Here is a 19904-nt window from a genome sequence, read left to right on the forward strand (position 1 = left end):
CACTGTGGTCGCATTGAAAAAATTCTGAGCTGGGTCTGATTCAGGACTACATATGGAAGTGGTCTAGATCTGATTTGAGTGTTCACACTACTTCTGAAGTAGTCTGACCTGGTCACTTGACCCCCCAAAAAAATTAGATTTGGGCCACTTTTGCCTCCAGTCCTCTGTAACTCCCCTGTTATTAATTATATACACTTTTGCAATATATCACTTTAACCATCTCTGTGTTGTCTGTACGTTTCTGTTTAATATTAGTGTACCTATGGAGAGGTGAGAAAAACTTCATAACAAGAGACTTGTGTCTCGGTGGTTTCCTGATATTTTCATGAAACATGTGTTCAGACAGTCCTCTGAGCTGGTGTAGTGCAGCGATATCCGGGCTGAGCTCCTCCCACTCTTCATCTCTCACCTCTGGGGAACAAACAAAACAAAATACAAGTCAAGTATTCAAACCTGTAAGAAAATCACTTCTGTCTTCGGTCTGTGTCTCCATCTTTAACACTCTACTCTCACATAGCCAGCTCTGTCTCCACAGTGCTGTGGAGGATGGTCTGGCTACACCACAGATGCATTCTGGGATGCATTCCCGAAATGAAGGGACAGTTTGAGAACGGAAACACACAGAGAGATTTCAGGTTTTTCTGGAGAAGTACTTCCATTGTTCTAAAAGTTCTCAAACATTTCACTCATCTGATTTTTATTCCAGCTCAGAGATCCAGATCGATTGGCAATAACAAAATAACATTTATTCAACTCATTTTTAACCTTCAAGCAACATAAATATTCATGTTGAGTTTGATTCGATTTAGGTAAAAAAGTTATGGTCGTTAAGGTAACTTTTTATCAAGAATCATGTAGTAAAAGTTTTTGTTTTTGTTGCTTTTTTCACTGTTTTTGTGACTTTTTTGTCGTTTCCTTTTGGACTTTTTGGTCACTTTTTTTTCCTCTATGTTTTCTTCACTTTTTTTTCCAATTTTTTTTAATTAAATGTATTTAAAATTAGAAAGGGTTCCACTTCATAAGGTATTGTACTCATAACCCGAGGGATGTATGGGTTGGGTCCGGATTTATTTGCCGTTTGGTCCAGACTTTGAGAAGCGCTGACATAAATAATTACCACACAGACTTGAGTCTCTGTATGTGAGTTGTGTCTTACCTTATTAAGAGCTCTAACGGTAAGACTTTACAATAAGGTACACAAATGTAGGTAGTTACTGAGGAACGTAATGAGGAGCGCCTGGTTAGTTAATGAGTAGTTACTGATTAACTGTGATTCAGCACTAATGATTATTTACTGTATTATGCATCATACTGAGTGGTTAATCATTAATGAATGATTAGTTAAGCATTGCCTACCACAAGTGAAGCATTGGAATCATGGGTGATTTTAGACCAGGGGTGGCGAACCTGTGGCTCTTGAGCCGTATGCGGCTCTTTGCCTGCTCCTTTGAGGCTCTTACTGTGTGGCTGGGGGCTGTGTTATTAGTGGATTTATTATTATTATTTTTTTTTACTTTTTGAAACATTTCAGATAAGTACAAAAAAAATGGAATGCACTTGCCAATACATTTGCCAATTATTTTAAAATAAAAAATAATGCAGCAGAGTTTTGAGGACAAATTCTGCAACCCGAGGAAAAAAAAGCTGCCACAGATCACCTTCCTCATTAACCCTTTCACTGCTGAATCAGATTGTTTGAAAGCCCCTTTAGTGACAAACGAGTGAAAGAGTCGCTTCGGGTGGCACAACCGAGTTCTAGCAAGACCTGAAAAGGATTATGGATAACAACGACTGTCAGATTTCCCACTGAGTCAGTCTAAGTAAGAAAAAAAACTATGAAAACTGCTATGTATTATGACTGTCATCAGATCTGGAAGTCACTGTTGCTGTTGTAGTGTGGACGTGCATGTGTTGTGTGGCTTTTTGCTATGGTGCGGGTTTTTTTGTGGCTCTTTATGCTGAACTGGTTGGCCACCCCTGTTTTAGACCCTTTTTAAGGCGGCTCAGCCCCCCTAAAAATTATAATATTAAAAAACTTAAAAAAAAAAAAAATCAGTTTTAGTGCTTCAAGTGAGACTTGACTTGTTGCGAACTTGTCTGTTAGTGACACAGGACGAACAACTACAAGTTCAAAGGGCTTGAAACAGGTTTAATATCTAGTGTGGATGTCGCTGATGCTAAGCACCTGTAACCTCGTCAAGGAAAGGGTTAACAAAAACATATTGTTGGCCAGTCTCTCTACATACTACTATCTACCGTTGTCTCTCTACATACCAAGGGCGAGGCTCCTAAAAAGGAGCTCAGCACCCCTAAAACTTGGAGTAAGAAATGTTGTTATTCTAACATTTTTGTTCGTCTTTGACAAGGTTAAATAATGTCCAAAACATACTCCGTAGTTTGTGGTTTATAATGTATGTGTTAAGGATGAAAATGAAAACATCCCCGCTTAGCAAATGGTATCATCCTCTTCTCTTCTTCTACTTCTCCTCTGTACCTGCACCGCTCAGCACGACCGTCATCCAGCGCCAAACACACGCAGAGTGAGAACCCGTTATGTAGTGTTGTGAATCAACTAAGTTGCTCCAAAGCTGTGTCTCACAAACCATATCGGTGAGTACCTGAATCACGTGTACACCTATAATAACGCCGCCTTCACACTGGCAGTTGAAATCAGCTCCGTAATACGCAATACGCCCCCAGCGGACGTCGTACTACACCGTTGAAAAGCTTCGGAAGCGACTCACAAAAATGGCAGAGAGACTAGAACGAGTGATAAGTGTCTGAATGTACGATTCTCTCTGACCTCTCTTATACAGATATAAATAGAGAGGCTGCTGCGTGGAGAAAAGTTGCCCAGGACGTTGACATGTCACGTCGGTTAAATGTGATATAGGTTATAATGTCAATAGTTAAATGTGATATAGGGTATAATGTCAATAGTTAAATGTGATATAGGGTATAATGTCAATAGTTAAATGTGATATAGGGTATAATGTCAATCGTTCGGTGTCTGTTGCTAGCTAACCAATTAGCATTAGCAGGTTTGTTTATCAGTACCATAGCAACGCACATCACGTGCGTCTTTTCTGGTCAGTCGTCATGGAAACATCTCTATCACTCTGGCCCTGGCGTTTGGACCAGAGTGAAAAAACAAACATATCACTGTATACTACCAGTAGGCCTATGTGTGAAAACACTCACTGTGGCTTTTTAAATGAATTGTTATTCATTCCTAGATTTATATCTGTTATTGTTCAGTTGTGGCTGACTATCAAACTAGACAATAAAAGAAAGTTTAATGTTTTTCTTTTGCTGTATTTATTCATTCCTCACACACAGAGGATTTAACCTGAACCAGGCTTAACTCCTGAACTCATAGCATTACTCTCTCTCTCTCTCTCTCTCTCTCTGTCTCTCTCTTTCTCTTTCTGTCTCTGTCTCTGTCTCTCTCTCTTTCTGTCTATCTGTCTCTCTCTCTCTCTGTCTCTCTCTTTCTGTCTATCTGTCTCTCTCTCTCTTTCTCTCTCTCTCTCTCTCTCTCTCTCTCTCTCTCTCTCTCTGTCTCTCTCTTTCTCTCTCTCTCTCTCTCTCTCTCTCTCTCTCTCTCTCTCTCTCTCTCTCTTTCTCTCTCTCTCTCTCTCTCTCTCTCTCTCTCTCGGCACATGGAGTTAACGGTCAGGAAAACCAGCTGAGTGAAGAAGGTTTTGTGTTTGTTACAGGGGGCTGTCTGTGTGAACTCTCACAATTAAGCTGGTGCTCTGAAAAGGTCTCAAAAAAAAGAAAAACAATCTGGATGTTGGAGTTAGTTGAACCAATGTTAAAATCATAAAGTTATTTTTCAATAGACATATTTTTGTTTTTTGTGTGAAAAGAGGGTGGGTGGTGGCAGTGGGGCTCATTGGGTGCTCAGCACCCCTAAAGCTCTGACCCTAGAATCGCCCCTGCTACATACTACTATCTACCGTTGTCTCTCTACATACTACTCTCTACTGTTGTCTCTCTACATACTACTATCTACTGTTGTCTCTCTACATACTACTCTCTACTGTTGTCTCTCTACATAATACTCTCTACTGTTGTCTCTCTACATACTACTCTCTACTGTTGTCTCTCTACATACTACTCTCTACTGTTGTCTCTCTACATACTACTCTCTACTGTTGTCTCTCTACATACTACTCTCTACTGTTGTCTCTCTACATACTACTCTCTACTGCTGTCTCTCTACATACTACTCTCTACCGTTGTCTCTCTACATACTACTCTCTACTGTTGTCTCTCTACATACTACTCTCTACTGTTGTCTCTCTTCATACTACTCTCTACTGTTGTCTCTCTACATACTACTCTCTACCGTTGTCTCTCTACATACTACTCTCTACTGTTGTCTCTCTACATACTACTCTCTAATGTTGTCTCTCTACAAACTACTCTTAAAGTGCTGTGTAGTGCTGGATTTTTGCGTCATATCTGATGCTAAGAGACACTGCCAAAGCGTCTGTATTTAGTAGAGTTAGGAGTGAGAACGGGTCAGATAGTGAGGAATACAGAGAGAGCTGTGTGGAGCTGATAGTCTTAATTAGCTTTGTTGCAACTCATTTTGGCAATGGGTTGAATGTAACGGACGTTCATTAATATCAAAAAGTTAAAGCTTGAACTCAAGGTTGTTAAAAAGTAAAATGTTTCTCACCCATTAGTTCAGTGAGGCTGAGGAGGCTGAAGAGGATCAGGAGCCTCCAACTCTTCATCCAATCTGCCATCACTCTGTGAAATATCACACACACAGAGCCACAAGAACAGGAATAAACATCAGGGATATAGCAATGCATCATTTATGTTAAAAATGGATATAAATGAGTAAAAATCAGGAACAGTGGTTACATAACCTTTGAAACGTGCCTCAACTTCACCGTGCACGTGAATGGCAGGAGTTTGAGGAAGAAGTGTAGACACACACACACACACACTTAAATTGAAAGCTTAAACAAAAGTATCAAAACATTTTACTTTTGTAACCATGCCTTAAATAAAGACACCCACATTACAAACAGGTTTTCTGCTTTGCAATTTTTTTGCAATTCTGCAACACAGCTCTTGCTAAACACTACACACTGTTTCTTACATTAGAAACTGTTCAATGCAATTATTGGGAAAACCCTTCTCTTGAAAATGCAAAAAACTATCTGAAATTGGCAACACACATGATCACCTTGTGTGCTGCCATAACCCCTATTTTCCATAAATAGAGGTAAAAGCAGGCTTTGCGTATCCCGTGTGAATGCGCCACAGGAAACTCAGATGTGGCAGGATAATTTCTAAATCACACGAGGTCCCCAGATGATACTGTTGAGTTTAAAAAAGTTAAAACAATGCTAATATCAATGTACTTTTATGTTTTGATGTATTCAATGTATGCTGGAGCTGGGTTAGGCGAGAAGGATTGTATCAATACTATTGACCCAATTCAATCTCTTTTTTTTCATACTGATTCCTAAGCCTATTGTGTTAATTAGATCATGTCTGTCACTTAGCATACAGGAGGAAGCTCTTTGTTCACACGGCAGGAAGAAACCTTTTGTCTATCAGTCTTGGAGCCAAGCCCTGCTGGCGTGCAGACTAGATTATGCCAAAATAATGTTTATTCCTGTCTAAAAAAAATTGACATCCACATGGTAGAACCTTTCATCTATGTCCGAGAGTAACATCAAACGTGCATTATGTTAGAGGTATGCCCTCCTTATGCGGGCAACGAAGAAAACCAATGAGATGCGCCCAACATGCCACCGTGCCATCGAAGGACCAATGGGAATAGTTTTAATCCATGTGGGGAAAAGGAACTGCCCACATGTCCAGGAGGATATAGTGAACACAAGGAGGATCGGAGAGGAATTGTTTTATGTGAATCCACAAGGAGAAGCATCTTTTCAGTATGCTGCAGCATAAAATCCTGTTCTGTCATGTCATTTCGTCATTAAATCTTTTTTTTAAATCTTCATTGGACCGAGCCTCTCTACTTTCTCAAAAACTCAAGAAATATGCAGCAATTGGTGACCCAAGATGTGGTTTTTGAGAGAAGGACATAGGACAAAGGCAAATTGAAGAACCAGATCTGATGACTGCTGGAATTCTCACATGGGCCCAAAATTGAAAGTTAAGCCAGAGACCTGTTTTATCAAAACTCTGCACAGCTTATTTAGAAGATTTTTAGGTGTGAGAATTCAGCAGCATCAACTCTGTAAGTCTGTTAAAATCTAAAAAGTGATTTAAAGTAATACCAATTGAAACATCATTGAAATGATATGACAAAACAATTGTAAGTAATTGTATGTGATTATGTGTGAAGCTTAAAAGCCTGTAAAAGATCCATGGTATTAGAAAGTGCACATTATAAGTCTGAGGCCCATGAAAAGCATTTTAGTCGGGTACACAATTAGAAGACTGTCTGAGGCGGCTGAGTTAGACCTTGTTAAATTATCTGTGAGGCATGGAAGCAAAAATAAGACTTAAGAAGCCAATGTAACAGCTGTGAGGCGGTAGGAACTGGCCAGCTGACTTTGCAGCAACGGTGGAAGTTGTGCCCCATGGGAAGACCCCGTGGCCATAGTGTTAGAAGACCGAGCGAGATGGCGACAGAGTAAAATTCTCTGTGAGGTCACAAGACTGAGCCTAGTGCTTGTGTGAAAATAGGAAACAATTACATATAGGACTGTACATATTGTAAACTAATTTTAAATAGGACCGTTTGTGTTGAATTGGGAGAAAGCGTGAGGCTGTTTGTGCAACAGAGTTCATTGACGCTGCTTTGTAGTGTCTGGGGAAATGTGGGGAGGATTTTAACTGATAAACATTCACCTCATATGACTGCTGAAAAAGATAGAAGCTTGGCTGCTTATGAGGTGAATTTAAGTTGAAAGCAATCAGTACCTTACATTTTACTCTGTGGCAGGGATTGGGAATATTAAAAGGTCTTTGGTGTTTTTTGCCCCTAACGTCTCCTCCCAGGTAGCGCAGCAATGGTTATGTTTAGGGTTAAGGTTAGGGTTAGCTGTCTGGAAGGCGACGTTGGAGGCAAAAAACACGATCGAGCATATTGAAACATTGAAAATTGCATTGCATAAAGACATTCAGTCCCTGTGGTTGGCAGAAAGGAACAGTGGCTCCATCTGGTGGAGAAAGTAAATCATTACAAGTAAAAACAAATTTGGCGTTCGTAATAGTGTATTTTGGCTCCATCCAGTGGACAAATTAAATCATTACAACAGAGCATAATTATTTTTATTACTCCATTTATGCCAACAAAGAAAGGTGCTACAATAAAAATAGAAATATTCTACTATAGTGGTCAGAAAAGGTAATGTTAGGAAAATAAAATAAATGAAGAAAATGAAAATTGCATAACAACAAATAACAACTCTGAAGTAAAATCACTAAGCTAGATAATTAAGATAAAAATCTATTGAATTTCTAAATTGTTTTGTGCATTTCCCCACCATTGTGAGCATTCGTGAACCCGACCTGATAAAACATTCAGAGGCAAGTGTCATCAAACACCAAACAGGGATTTACATAGATTATTTGTTTTCATTTTCATTCTATATAATAAAAAAACCTACTGATCTGTAGAAGTCAAAGATAGATGACTTAACATCATGGCAGAGCCAGTCCTGCCACAACCATACCTCATGCAGTACCAGACACCACACAAAAGAAGACAGTATAGGTCCAGACCAAGAGGATTCACTGGCTGTTACACATTACATGTCATACAGCTGTTATACATCATATCATCATACAGAGATAGTATTCAGCTGTTAAAACATAATAAAATATATGACACACTGGTATCGGATCGGTACTCGGTAACGGCTGATACACAAGTTCAGGTATTGGAATCGATATTGGGAAGCAAAAAATGGTATCGGACCATCTCTACTTGTAATGCGAGACTAGCGTCAAGATAAATACCGTTATGGGTGACTGGCCTCGCAACGTTATTCAAACATATACGGCAGGGTCATTCAAAGCCAGTGAGGACTTCTTTGTTAGCCTTTCTATCTATTTTATTTATTATCTAGGCTATGGTTATAGTTGAGGAAGAAGTGCGCACACACACACACACACACACACACACACACACACACGCAGACCACCACCCCAACCACCCTCCTTACGTGGAAATTCTCCCTTACATACTATTCTCTAAATCCTCTCTAACGGCTGCTCTCCCCGGTGTGTTACACAAACACGCTGAAAGACGCCTTTTTCGTCTCATCAGACGCTGACAGCCACTGTCCAAACGTCCTTATTTTACGAGTTCAGAACGAGAACGGGTTGACTCTTGACTTTTCTGGAAGATGTTTGAATAACACAAATACACACACACACACACATACACACACACACACACACACACACACACACACACACACACACACACACACACAAAAGCATTTCAGTTTGTTCTTATGTCACTTACCCAAATGTAATCCAGGTCCTTTGCTGTTCATATGTCGAGTGCACTAATTGTGCTGGGCAGAGTCCTGTTTTATCCTGTGTTTCCCCTCCCTTTTTGTGTGTGTGTACTTTTTTGTCTGTTGGGGCTTCTGGCTTAGTGACATACCTGACAGTGTTTTGCAATCAACCACCCTGCATGAAGTCTCCAGCGCTGTTTGGGTGGAGTTAGCAACTCCTTCAGCTGCACGGTTTCCAGGAAGGCTGCTCTTTGTCCTCGCCTATAGCTCCTCGATGCTCCCTCCTCGATGTGTGAATGCACCACACGAAACTCAGATGTTGGGGGGGGGGGGGTAATTTCTAAATCACACAAGGTCCCAGATGATACTGATCCTGTGCATATAGGGCTTAACGTTCACATAGTATTTCCTAGGGGGATTCCCAAGGTGGCGTTATCGGTTCTTTCATTCAATTCCCCCAATAGTTTAGTAACATTAGAAGGATGAAAAATGCTGAAGATACCCGTTAAAGTATTAAAAGTAAAGAACTCTCCTCATTTAGAGCGAGGCTGTGGTCACTGAGTCTGTACCTGTACCGGTCTTTACAGCGAGGCTGTGGTCACTGAACCTGTTCTAGTACCGGTCTTTCTCTACGGCGAGGCTGTGGTCACTGAACCTGTATCTGTACCGGTCTTTCTCTACGGCGAGGCTGTGGTCACTGAACCTGTACTAGTACCGGTCTTTCTCTACGGCGAGGCTGTGGTCACTGAGCCTGTACTAGTACCGGTCTTTCTCTACGGCGAGGCTGTGGTCACTGAACCTGTACTAGTACTGGTCTTTCTCTATGGCGAGGCTGTGGTCACTGAGCCTGTACTAGTACCGGTCTTTCTCTACGGCGAGGCTGTGGTCACTGAACCTGTACTAGTACTGGTCTTTCTCTACGGCGAGGCTGTGGTCACTGAGCCTGTACTAGTACCGGTCTTTCTCTACGGCGAGGCTGTGGTCACTGAGCCTGTACCTGTACCGGTCTTTCTCTACGGCGAGGCTGTGGTCACTGAGCCTGTACTAGTACTGGTCTTTACAGCGAGGCTGTGGTCACTGAGCCTGTACTAGTACTGGTCTTTCTCTACGGCGAGGCTGTGGTCACTGAACCTGTACTAGTACCGGTCTTTCTCTATGGTGAGGCTGTGGTCACTGAACCTGTACTAGTACCGGTCTTTCTCTATGGTGAGGCTGTGGTCACTGAGCCTGTACTAGTACTGGTCTTTCTCTATGGTGAGGCTGTGGTCACTGAACCTGTACTAGTACTGGTCTTTCTCTACGGCGAGGCTGTGGTCACTGAGCCTGTACTAGTACTGGTCTTTCTCTACGGCGAGGCTGTGGTCACTGAGCCTGTACCTGTACCGGTCTTTCTCTACGGCGAGGCTGTGGTCACTGAGCCTGTACTAGTACCGGTCTTTCTCTATGGTGAGGCTGTGGTCACTGAACCTGTACTAGTACTGGTCTTTCTCTATGGCGAGGCTGTGGTCACTGAGCCTGTACTAGTACTGGTCTTTCTCTATGGTGAGGCTGTGGTCACTGAAACTGTACTAGTACTGGTCTTTCTCTACGGCGAGGCTGTGGTCACTGAGCCTGTACTAGTACTGGTCTTTCTCTACGGCGAGGCTGTGGTCACTGAGTCTGTACCTGTACCGGTCTTTACAGCGAGGCTGTGGTCACTGAACCTGTTCTAGTACCGGTCTTTCTCTACGGCGAGGCTGTGGTCACTGAACCTGTATCTGTACCGGTCTTTCTCTACGGCGAGGCTGTGGTCACTGAACCTGTACTAGTACCGGTCTTTCTCTACGGCGAGGCTGTGGTCACTGAGCCTGTACTAGTACCGGTCTTTCTCTACGGCGAGGCTGTGGTCACTGAACCTGTACTAGTACTGGTCTTTCTCTATGGCGAGGCTGTGGTCACTGAGCCTGTACTAGTACCGGTCTTTCTCTACGGCGAGGCTGTGGTCACTGAACCTGTACTAGTACTGGTCTTTCTCTACGGCGAGGCTGTGGTCACTGAGCCTGTACTAGTACCGGTCTTTCTCTACGGCGAGGCTGTGGTCACTGAGCCTGTACCTGTACCGGTCTTTCTCTACGGCGAGGCTGTGGTCACTGAGCCTGTACCTGTACCGGTCTTTCTCTACGGCGAGGCTGTGGTCACTGAGCCTGTACTAGTACTGGTCTTTACAGCGAGGCTGTGGTCACTGAGCCTGTACTAGTACTGGTCTTTACAGCGAGGCTGTGGTCACTGAGCCTGTACTAGTACTGGTCTTTCTCTACGGCGAGGCTGTGGTCACTGAACCTGTACTAGTACCGGTCTTTCTCTATGGTGAGGCTGTGGTCACTGAACCTGTACTAGTACCGGTCTTTCTCTATGGTGAGGCTGTGGTCACTGAACCTGTACTAGTACCGGTCTTTCTCTATGGTGAGGCTGTGGTCACTGAACTGTTCTAGTACCGGTCTTTCTCTACGGCGAGGCTGTGGTCACTGAGCCTGTACTAGTACTGGTCTTTCTCTACGGCGAGGCTGTGGTCACTGAACCTGTATCTGTACCGGTCTTTCTCTACGGCGAGGCTGTGGTCACTGAACCTGTACTAGTACCGGCCTTTCTCTACGGCGAGGCTGTGGTCACTGAGCCTGTACTAGTACCGGTCTTTCTCTATGGTGAGGCTGTGGTCACTGAACCTGTACTAGTACTGGTCTTTCTCTATGGCGAGGCTGTGGTCACTGAGCCTGTACTAGTACTCTATGGCGAGGCTGTGGTCACTGAAACTGTACTAGTACTGGTCTTTCTCTACGGCGAGGCTGTGGTCACTGAGCCTGTACTAGTACTGGTCTTTCTCTACGGCGAGGCTGTGGTCACTGAGTCTGTACTGTACGGTCTTTACAGCGAGGCTGTGGTCACTGAACTGTACTGTACGGTCTTTCTACAGCGAGGCTGTGGTCACTGAACCTGTACTAGTACTGGTCTTTCTCTACGGCGAGGCTGTGGTCACTGAACCTGTACTAGTACTGGTCTTTCTCTACGGCGAGGCTGTGGTCACTGAACCTGTACTGTACCGGTCTTTCTCTACGGCGAGGCTGTGGTCACTGACTGTTCTAGTACCGGTCTTTCTCTACGGCGAGGCTGTGGTCACTGAACCTGTATCTGTACCGGTCTTTCTCTACGGCGAGGCTGTGGTCACTGAACCTGTACTAGTACCGGTCTTTCTCTACGGCGAGGCTGTGGTCACTGAGCCTGTACTAGTACCGGTCTTTCTCTACGGCGAGGCTGTGGTCACTGAACCTGTACTAGTACTGGTCTTTCTCTATGGCGAGGCTGTGGTCACTGAGCCTGTACTAGTACCGGTCTTTCTCTACGGCGAGGCTGTGGTCACTGAACCTGTACTAGTACTGGTCTTTCTCTACGGCGAGGCTGTGGTCACTGAGCCTGTACTAGTACCGGTCTTTCTCTACGGCGAGGCTGTGGTCACTGAACCTGTACTAGTACTGGTCTTTCTCTACGGCGAGGCTGTGGTCACTGAGCCTGTACCTGTACCGGTCTTTCTCTACGGCGAGGCTGTGGTCACTGAGCCTGTACCTGTACCGGTCTTTCTCTATGGCGAGGCTGTGGTCACTGAGCCTGTACCTGTACCAGTCTTTCTCTACGGCGAGGCTGTGGTCACTGAGCCTGTACCTGTACCGGTCTTTCTCTACGGCGAGGCTGTGGTCACTGAGCCTGTACCTGTACCGGTCTTTCTCTACGGCGAGGCTGTGGTCACTGAGCCTGTACCTGTACCGGTCTTTCTCTATGGCGAGGCTGTGGTCACTGAGCCTGTACTAGTACTGGTCTTTACAGCGAGGCTGTGGTCACTGAGCCTGTACTAGTACTGGTCTTTCTCTACGGCGAGGCTGTGGTCACTGAACCTGTACTAGTACTGGTCTTTCTCTACGGCGAGGCTGTGGTCACTGAACCTGTACCTGTACTGGTCTTTCTCTATGGCGAGGCTGTGGTCACTGAACCTGTACTAGTACCGGTCTTTCTCTATGGTGAGGCTGTGGTCACTGAACCTGTACTAGTACCGGTCTTTCTCTATGGTGAGGCTGTGGTCACTGAACCTGTTCTAGTACCGGTCTTTCTCTACGGCGAGGCTGTGGTCACTGAGCCTGTACTAGTACTGGTCTTTCTCTACGGCGAGGCTGTGGTCACTGGGCCTGTACTAGTACCGGTCTTTCTCTACGGCGAGGCTGTGGTCACTGAACCTGTATCTGTACCGGTCTTTCTCTACGGCGAGGCTGTGGTCACTGAACCTGTACTAGTACCGGCCTTTCTCTACGGCGAGGCTGTGGTCACTGAACCTGTACTAGTACCGGTCTTTCTCTATGGTGAGGCTGTGGTCACTGAACCTGTACTAGTACCGGTCTTTCTCTATGGTGAGGCTGTGGTCACTGAACCTGTTCTAGTACCGGTCTTTCTCTACGGCGAGGCTGTGGTCACTGAGCCTGTACTAGTACTGGTCTTTCTCTACGGCGAGGCTGTGGTCACTGGGCCTGTACTAGTACCGGTCTTTCTCTACGGCGAGGCTGTGGTCACTGAACCTGTATCTGTACCGGTCTTTCTCTACGGCGAGGCTGTGGTCACTGAACCTGTACTAGTACTGGTCTTTCTCTACGGCGAGGCTGTGGTCACTGAGCCTGTACTAGTACTGGTCTTTCTCTACGGCGAGGCTGTGGTCACTGAACCTGTATCTGTACCGGTCTTTCTCTACGGCGAGGCTGTGGTCACTGAGCCTGTACTAGTACTGGTCTTTCTCTACGGCGAGGCTGTGGTCACTGAACCTGTACTAGTACTGGTCTTTCTCTACGGCGAGGCTGTGGTCACTGAGCCTGTACCTGTACCGGTCTTTCTCTACGGCGAGGCTGTGGTCACTGAGCCTGTACCTGTACCGGTCTTTCTCTATGGCGAGGCTGTGGTCACTGAGCCTGTACTAGTACCGGTCTTTCTCTACGGCGAGGCTGTGGTCACTGAGCCTGTACTAGTACCGGTCTTTCTCTATGGCGAGGCTGTGGTCACTGAACCTGTACTAGTACCGGTCTTTACAGCGAGGCTGAGGTCACTGAACCTGTACTAGTACTGGTCTTTCTCTACGGCGAGGCTGTGGTCACTGAGTCTGTACCTGTACCGGTCTTTACAGCGAGGCTGTGGTCACTGAACCTGTACTAGTACTGGTCTTTCTCTATGGTGAGGCTGTGGTCACTGAACCTGTACTAGTACCGGTCTTTCTCTACGGCGAGGCTGTGGTCACTGAACCTGTACTAGTACCGGTCTTTCTCTATGGTGAGGCTGTGGTCACTGAACCTGTTCTAGTACCGGTCTTTCTCTACGGCGAGGCTGTGGTCACTGAACCTGTACTAGTACCGCTCTTTCTCTACGGCGAGGCTGTGGTCACTGAACCTGTATCTGTACCGCTCTTTCTCTACGGCGAGGCTGTGGTCACTGAACCTGTACTAGTACTGGTCTTTCTCTACGGCGAGGCTGTGGTCACTGAACCTGTACCTGTACTGGTCTTTCTCTATGGCGAGGCTGTGGTCACTGAACCTGTACTAGTACCGGTCTTTCTCTATGGTGAGGCTGTGGTCACTGAACCTGTACTAGTACCGGTCTTTCTCTATGGTGAGGCTGTGGTCACTGAACCTGTTCTAGTACCGGTCTTTCTCTACGGCGAGGCTGTGGTCACTGAGCCTGTACTAGTACTGGTCTTTCTCTACGGCGAGGCTGTGGTCACTGGGCCTGTACTAGTACCGGTCTTTCTCTACGGCGAGGCTGTGGTCACTGAACCTGTATCTGTACCGGTCTTTCTCTACGGCGAGGCTGTGGTCACTGAACCTGTACTAGTACCGGCCTTTCTCTACGGCGAGGCTGTGGTCACTGAACCTGTACTAGTACCGGTCTTTCTCTATGGTGAGGCTGTGGTCACTGAACCTGTACTAGTACCGGTCTTTCTCTATGGTGAGGCTGTGGTCACTGAACCTGTTCTAGTACCGGTCTTTCTCTACGGCGAGGCTGTGGTCACTGAGCCTGTACTAGTACTGGTCTTTCTCTACGGCGAGGCTGTGGTCACTGGGCCTGTACTAGTACCGGTCTTTCTCTACGGCGAGGCTGTGGTCACTGAACCTGTATCTGTACCGGTCTTTCTCTACGGCGAGGCTGTGGTCACTGAACCTGTACTAGTACTGGTCTTTCTCTACGGCGAGGCTGTGGTCACTGAGCCTGTACTAGTACTGGTCTTTCTCTACGGCGAGGCTGTGGTCACTGAACCTGTATCTGTACCGGTCTTTCTCTACGGCGAGGCTGTGGTCACTGAGCCTGTACTAGTACTGGTCTTTCTCTACGGCGAGGCTGTGGTCACTGAACCTGTACTAGTACTGGTCTTTCTCTACGGCGAGGCTGTGGTCACTGAGCCTGTACCTGTACCGGTCTTTCTCTACGGCGAGGCTGTGGTCACTGAGCCTGTACCTGTACCGGTCTTTCTCTATGGCGAGGCTGTGGTCACTGAACCTGTATCTGTACCGGTCTTTCTCTACGGCGAGGCTGTGGTCACTGAACCTGTACTAGTACCGGTCTTTCTCTACGGCGAGGCTGTGGTCACTGAGCCTGTACTAGTACCGGTCTTTCTCTACGGCGAGGCTGTGGTCACTGAACCTGTACTAGTACTGGTCTTTCTCTATGGCGAGGCTGTGGTCACTGAGCCTGTACTAGTACCGGTCTTTCTCTACGGCGAGGCTGTGGTCACTGAACCTGTACTAGTACTGGTCTTTCTCTACGGCGAGGCTGTGGTCACTGAGCCTGTACTAGTACCGGTCTTTCTCTACGGCGAGGCTGTGGTCACTGAGCCTGTACCTGTACCGGTCTTTCTCTACGGCGAGGCTGTGGTCACTGAGCCTGTACCTGTACCGGTCTTTCTCTACGGCGAGGCTGTGGTCACTGAGCCTGTACTAGTACTGGTCTTTACAGCGAGGCTGTGGTCACTGAGCCTGTACTAGTACTGGTCTTTACAGCGAGGCTGTGGTCACTGAGCCTGTACTAGTACTGGTCTTTCTCTACGGCGAGGCTGTGGTCACTGAACCTGTACTAGTACCGGTCTTTCTCTATGGTGAGGCTGTGGTCACTGAACCTGTACTAGTACCGGTCTTTCTCTATGGTGAGGCTGTGGTCACTGAACCTGTACTAGTACCGGTCTTTCTCTATGGTGAGGCTGTGGTCACTGAACCTGTTCTAGTACCGGTCTTTCTCTACGGCGAGGCTGTGGTCACTGAGCCTGTACTAGTACTGGTCTTTCTCTACGGCGAGGCTGTGGTCACTGAACCTGTATCTGTACCGGTCTTTCTCTACGGCGAGGCTGTGGTCACTGAACCTGTACTAGTACCGGCCTTTCTCTACGGCGAGGCTGTGGTCACTGAGCCTGTACTAGTACCGGTCTTTCTCTATGGTGAGGCTGTGGTCACTGAACCTGTACTAGTACTGGTCTTTCTCTATGGCGAGGCTGTGGTCACTGAGCCTGTACTAGTACTCTATGGCGAGGCTGTGGTCACTGAAACTGTACTAGTACTGGTCTTTCTCTACGGCGAGGCTGTGGTCACTGAGCCTGTACTAGTACTGGTCTTTCTCTACGGCGAGGCTGTGGTCACTGAGTCTGTACCTGTACCGGTCTTTACAGCGAGGCTGTGGTCACTGAACCTGTACTAGTACTGGTCTTTCTCTACGGCGAGGCTGTGGTCACTGAACCTGTACTAGTACTGGTCTTTCTCTACGGCGAGGCTGTGGTCACTGAACCTGTACCTGTACCGGTCTTTCTCTACGGCGAGGCTGTGGTCACTGAACCTGTTCTAGTACCGGTCTTTCTCTACGGCGAGGCTGTGGTCACTGAACCTGTATCTGTACCGGTCTTTCTCTACGGCGAGGCTGTGGTCACTGAACCTGTACTAGTACCGGTCTTTCTCTACGGCGAGGCTGTGGTCACTGAGCCTGTACTAGTACCGGTCTTTCTCTACGGCGAGGCTGTGGTCACTGAACCTGTACTAGTACTGGTCTTTCTCTATGGCGAGGCTGTGGTCACTGAGCCTGTACTAGTACCGGTCTTTCTCTACGGCGAGGCTGTGGTCACTGAACCTGTACTAGTACTGGTCTTTCTCTACGGCGAGGCTGTGGTCACTGAGCCTGTACTAGTACCGGTCTTTCTCTACGGCGAGGCTGTGGTCACTGAACCTGTACTAGTACTGGTCTTTCTCTACGGCGAGGCTGTGGTCACTGAGCCTGTACCTGTACCGGTCTTTCTCTACGGCGAGGCTGTGGTCACTGAGCCTGTACCTGTACCGGTCTTTCTCTATGGCGAGGCTGTGGTCACTGAGCCTGTACCTGTACCAGTCTTTCTCTACGGCGAGGCTGTGGTCACTGAGCCTGTACCTGTACCGGTCTTTCTCTACGGCGAGGCTGTGGTCACTGAGCCTGTACCTGTACCGGTCTTTCTCTACGGCGAGGCTGTGGTCACTGAGCCTGTACCTGTACCGGTCTTTCTCTATGGCGAGGCTGTGGTCACTGAGCCTGTACTAGTACTGGTCTTTACAGCGAGGCTGTGGTCACTGAGCCTGTACTAGTACTGGTCTTTCTCTACGGCGAGGCTGTGGTCACTGAACCTGTACTAGTACTGGTCTTTCTCTACGGCGAGGCTGTGGTCACTGAACCTGTACCTGTACTGGTCTTTCTCTATGGCGAGGCTGTGGTCACTGAACCTGTACTAGTACCGGTCTTTCTCTATGGTGAGGCTGTGGTCACTGAACCTGTACTAGTACCGGTCTTTCTCTATGGTGAGGCTGTGGTCACTGAACCTGTTCTAGTACCGGTCTTTCTCTACGGCGAGGCTGTGGTCACTGAGCCTGTACTAGTACTGGTCTTTCTCTACGGCGAGGCTGTGGTCACTGGGCCTGTACTAGTACCGGTCTTTCTCTACGGCGAGGCTGTGGTCACTGAACCTGTATCTGTACCGGTCTTTCTCTACGGCGAGGCTGTGGTCACTGAACCTGTACTAGTACCGGCCTTTCTCTACGGCGAGGCTGTGGTCACTGAACCTGTACTAGTACCGGTCTTTCTCTATGGTGAGGCTGTGGTCACTGAACCTGTACTAGTACCGGTCTTTCTCTATGGTGAGGCTGTGGTCACTGAACCTGTTCTAGTACCGGTCTTTCTCTACGGCGAGGCTGTGGTCACTGAGCCTGTACTAGTACTGGTCTTTCTCTACGGCGAGGCTGTGGTCACTGGGCCTGTACTAGTACCGGTCTTTCTCTACGGCGAGGCTGTGGTCACTGAACCTGTATCTGTACCGGTCTTTCTCTACGGCGAGGCTGTGGTCACTGAACCTGTACTAGTACTGGTCTTTCTCTACGGCGAGGCTGTGGTCACTGAGCCTGTACTAGTACTGGTCTTTCTCTACGGCGAGGCTGTGGTCACTGAACCTGTATCTGTACCGGTCTTTCTCTACGGCGAGGCTGTGGTCACTGAGCCTGTACTAGTACTGGTCTTTCTCTACGGCGAGGCTGTGGTCACTGAACCTGTACTAGTACTGGTCTTTCTCTACGGCGAGGCTGTGGTCACTGAGCCTGTACCTGTACCGGTCTTTCTCTACGGCGAGGCTGTGGTCACTGAGCCTGTACCTGTACCGGTCTTTCTCTATGGCGAGGCTGTGGTCACTGAGCCTGTACTAGTACCGGTCTTTCTCTACGGCGAGGCTGTGGTCACTGAGCCTGTACTAGTACCGGTCTTTCTCTATGGCGAGGCTGTGGTCACTGAACCTGTACTAGTACCGGTCTTTACAGCGAGGCTGTGGTCACTGAACCTGTACTAGTACTGGTCTTTCTCTACGGCGAGGCTGTGGTCACTGAGTCTGTACCTGTACCGGTCTTTACAGCGAGGCTGTGGTCACTGAACCTGTACTAGTACTGGTCTTTCTCTATGGTGAGGCTGTGGTCACTGAACCTGTACTAGTACCGGTCTTTCTCTACGGCGAGGCTGTGGTCACTGAACCTGTACTAGTACCGGTCTTTCTCTATGGTGAGGCTGTGGTCACTGAACCTGTTCTAGTACCGGTCTTTCTCTACGGCGAGGCTGTGGTCACTGAACCTGTACTAGTACCGCTCTTTCTCTACGGCGAGGCTGTGGTCACTGAACCTGTATCTGTACCGCTCTTTCTCTACGGCGAGGCTGTGGTCACTGAACCTGTACTAGTACTGGTCTTTCTCTACGGCGAGGCTGTGGTCACTGAACCTGTACCTGTACTGGTCTTTCTCTATGGCGAGGCTGTGGTCACTGAACCTGTACTAGTACCGGTCTTTCTCTATGGTGAGGCTGTGGTCACTGAACCTGTACTAGTACCGGTCTTTCTCTATGGTGAGGCTGTGGTCACTGAACCTGTTCTAGTACCGGTCTTTCTCTACGGCGAGGCTGTGGTCACTGAGCCTGTACTAGTACTGGTCTTTCTCTACGGCGAGGCTGTGGTCACTGGGCCTGTACTAGTACCGGTCTTTCTCTACGGCGAGGCTGTGGTCACTGAACCTGTATCTGTACCGGTCTTTCTCTACGGCGAGGCTGTGGTCACTGAACCTGTACTAGTACCGGCCTTTCTCTACGGCGAGGCTGTGGTCACTGAACCTGTACTAGTACCGGTCTTTCTCTATGGTGAGGCTGTGGTCACTGAACCTGTACTAGTACCGGTCTTTCTCTATGGTGAGGCTGTGGTCACTGAACCTGTTCTAGTACCGGTCTTTCTCTACGGCGAGGCTGTGGTCACTGAGCCTGTACTAGTACTGGTCTTTCTCTACGGCGAGGCTGTGGTCACTGGGCCTGTACTAGTACCGGTCTTTCTCTACGGCGAGGCTGTGGTCACTGAACCTGTATCTGTACCGGTCTTTCTCTACGGCGAGGCTGTGGTCACTGAACCTGTACTAGTACTGGTCTTTCTCTACGGCGAGGCTGTGGTCACTGAGCCTGTACTAGTACTGGTCTTTCTCTACGGCGAGGCTGTGGTCACTGAACCTGTATCTGTACCGGTCTTTCTCTACGGCGAGGCTGTGGTCACTGAGCCTGTACTAGTACTGGTCTTTCTCTACGGCGAGGCTGTGGTCACTGAACCTGTACTAGTACTGGTCTTTCTCTACGGCGAGGCTGTGGTCACTGAGCCTGTACCTGTACCGGTCTTTCTCTACGGCGAGGCTGTGGTCACTGAGCCTGTACCTGTACCGGTCTTTCTCTATGGCGAGGCTGTGGTCACTGAGCCTGTACTAGTACCGGTCTTTCTCTACGGCGAGGCTGTGGTCACTGAGCCTGTACTAGTACCGGTCTTTCTCTATGGCGAGGCTGTGGTCACTGAACCTGTACTAGTACCGG

Source organism: Sander lucioperca, chromosome 2, assembly GCF_008315115.2.
Source record: "Sander lucioperca isolate FBNREF2018 chromosome 2, SLUC_FBN_1.2, whole genome shotgun sequence".
Lineage (NCBI taxonomy): Eukaryota > Metazoa > Chordata > Actinopteri > Perciformes > Percidae > Sander > Sander lucioperca.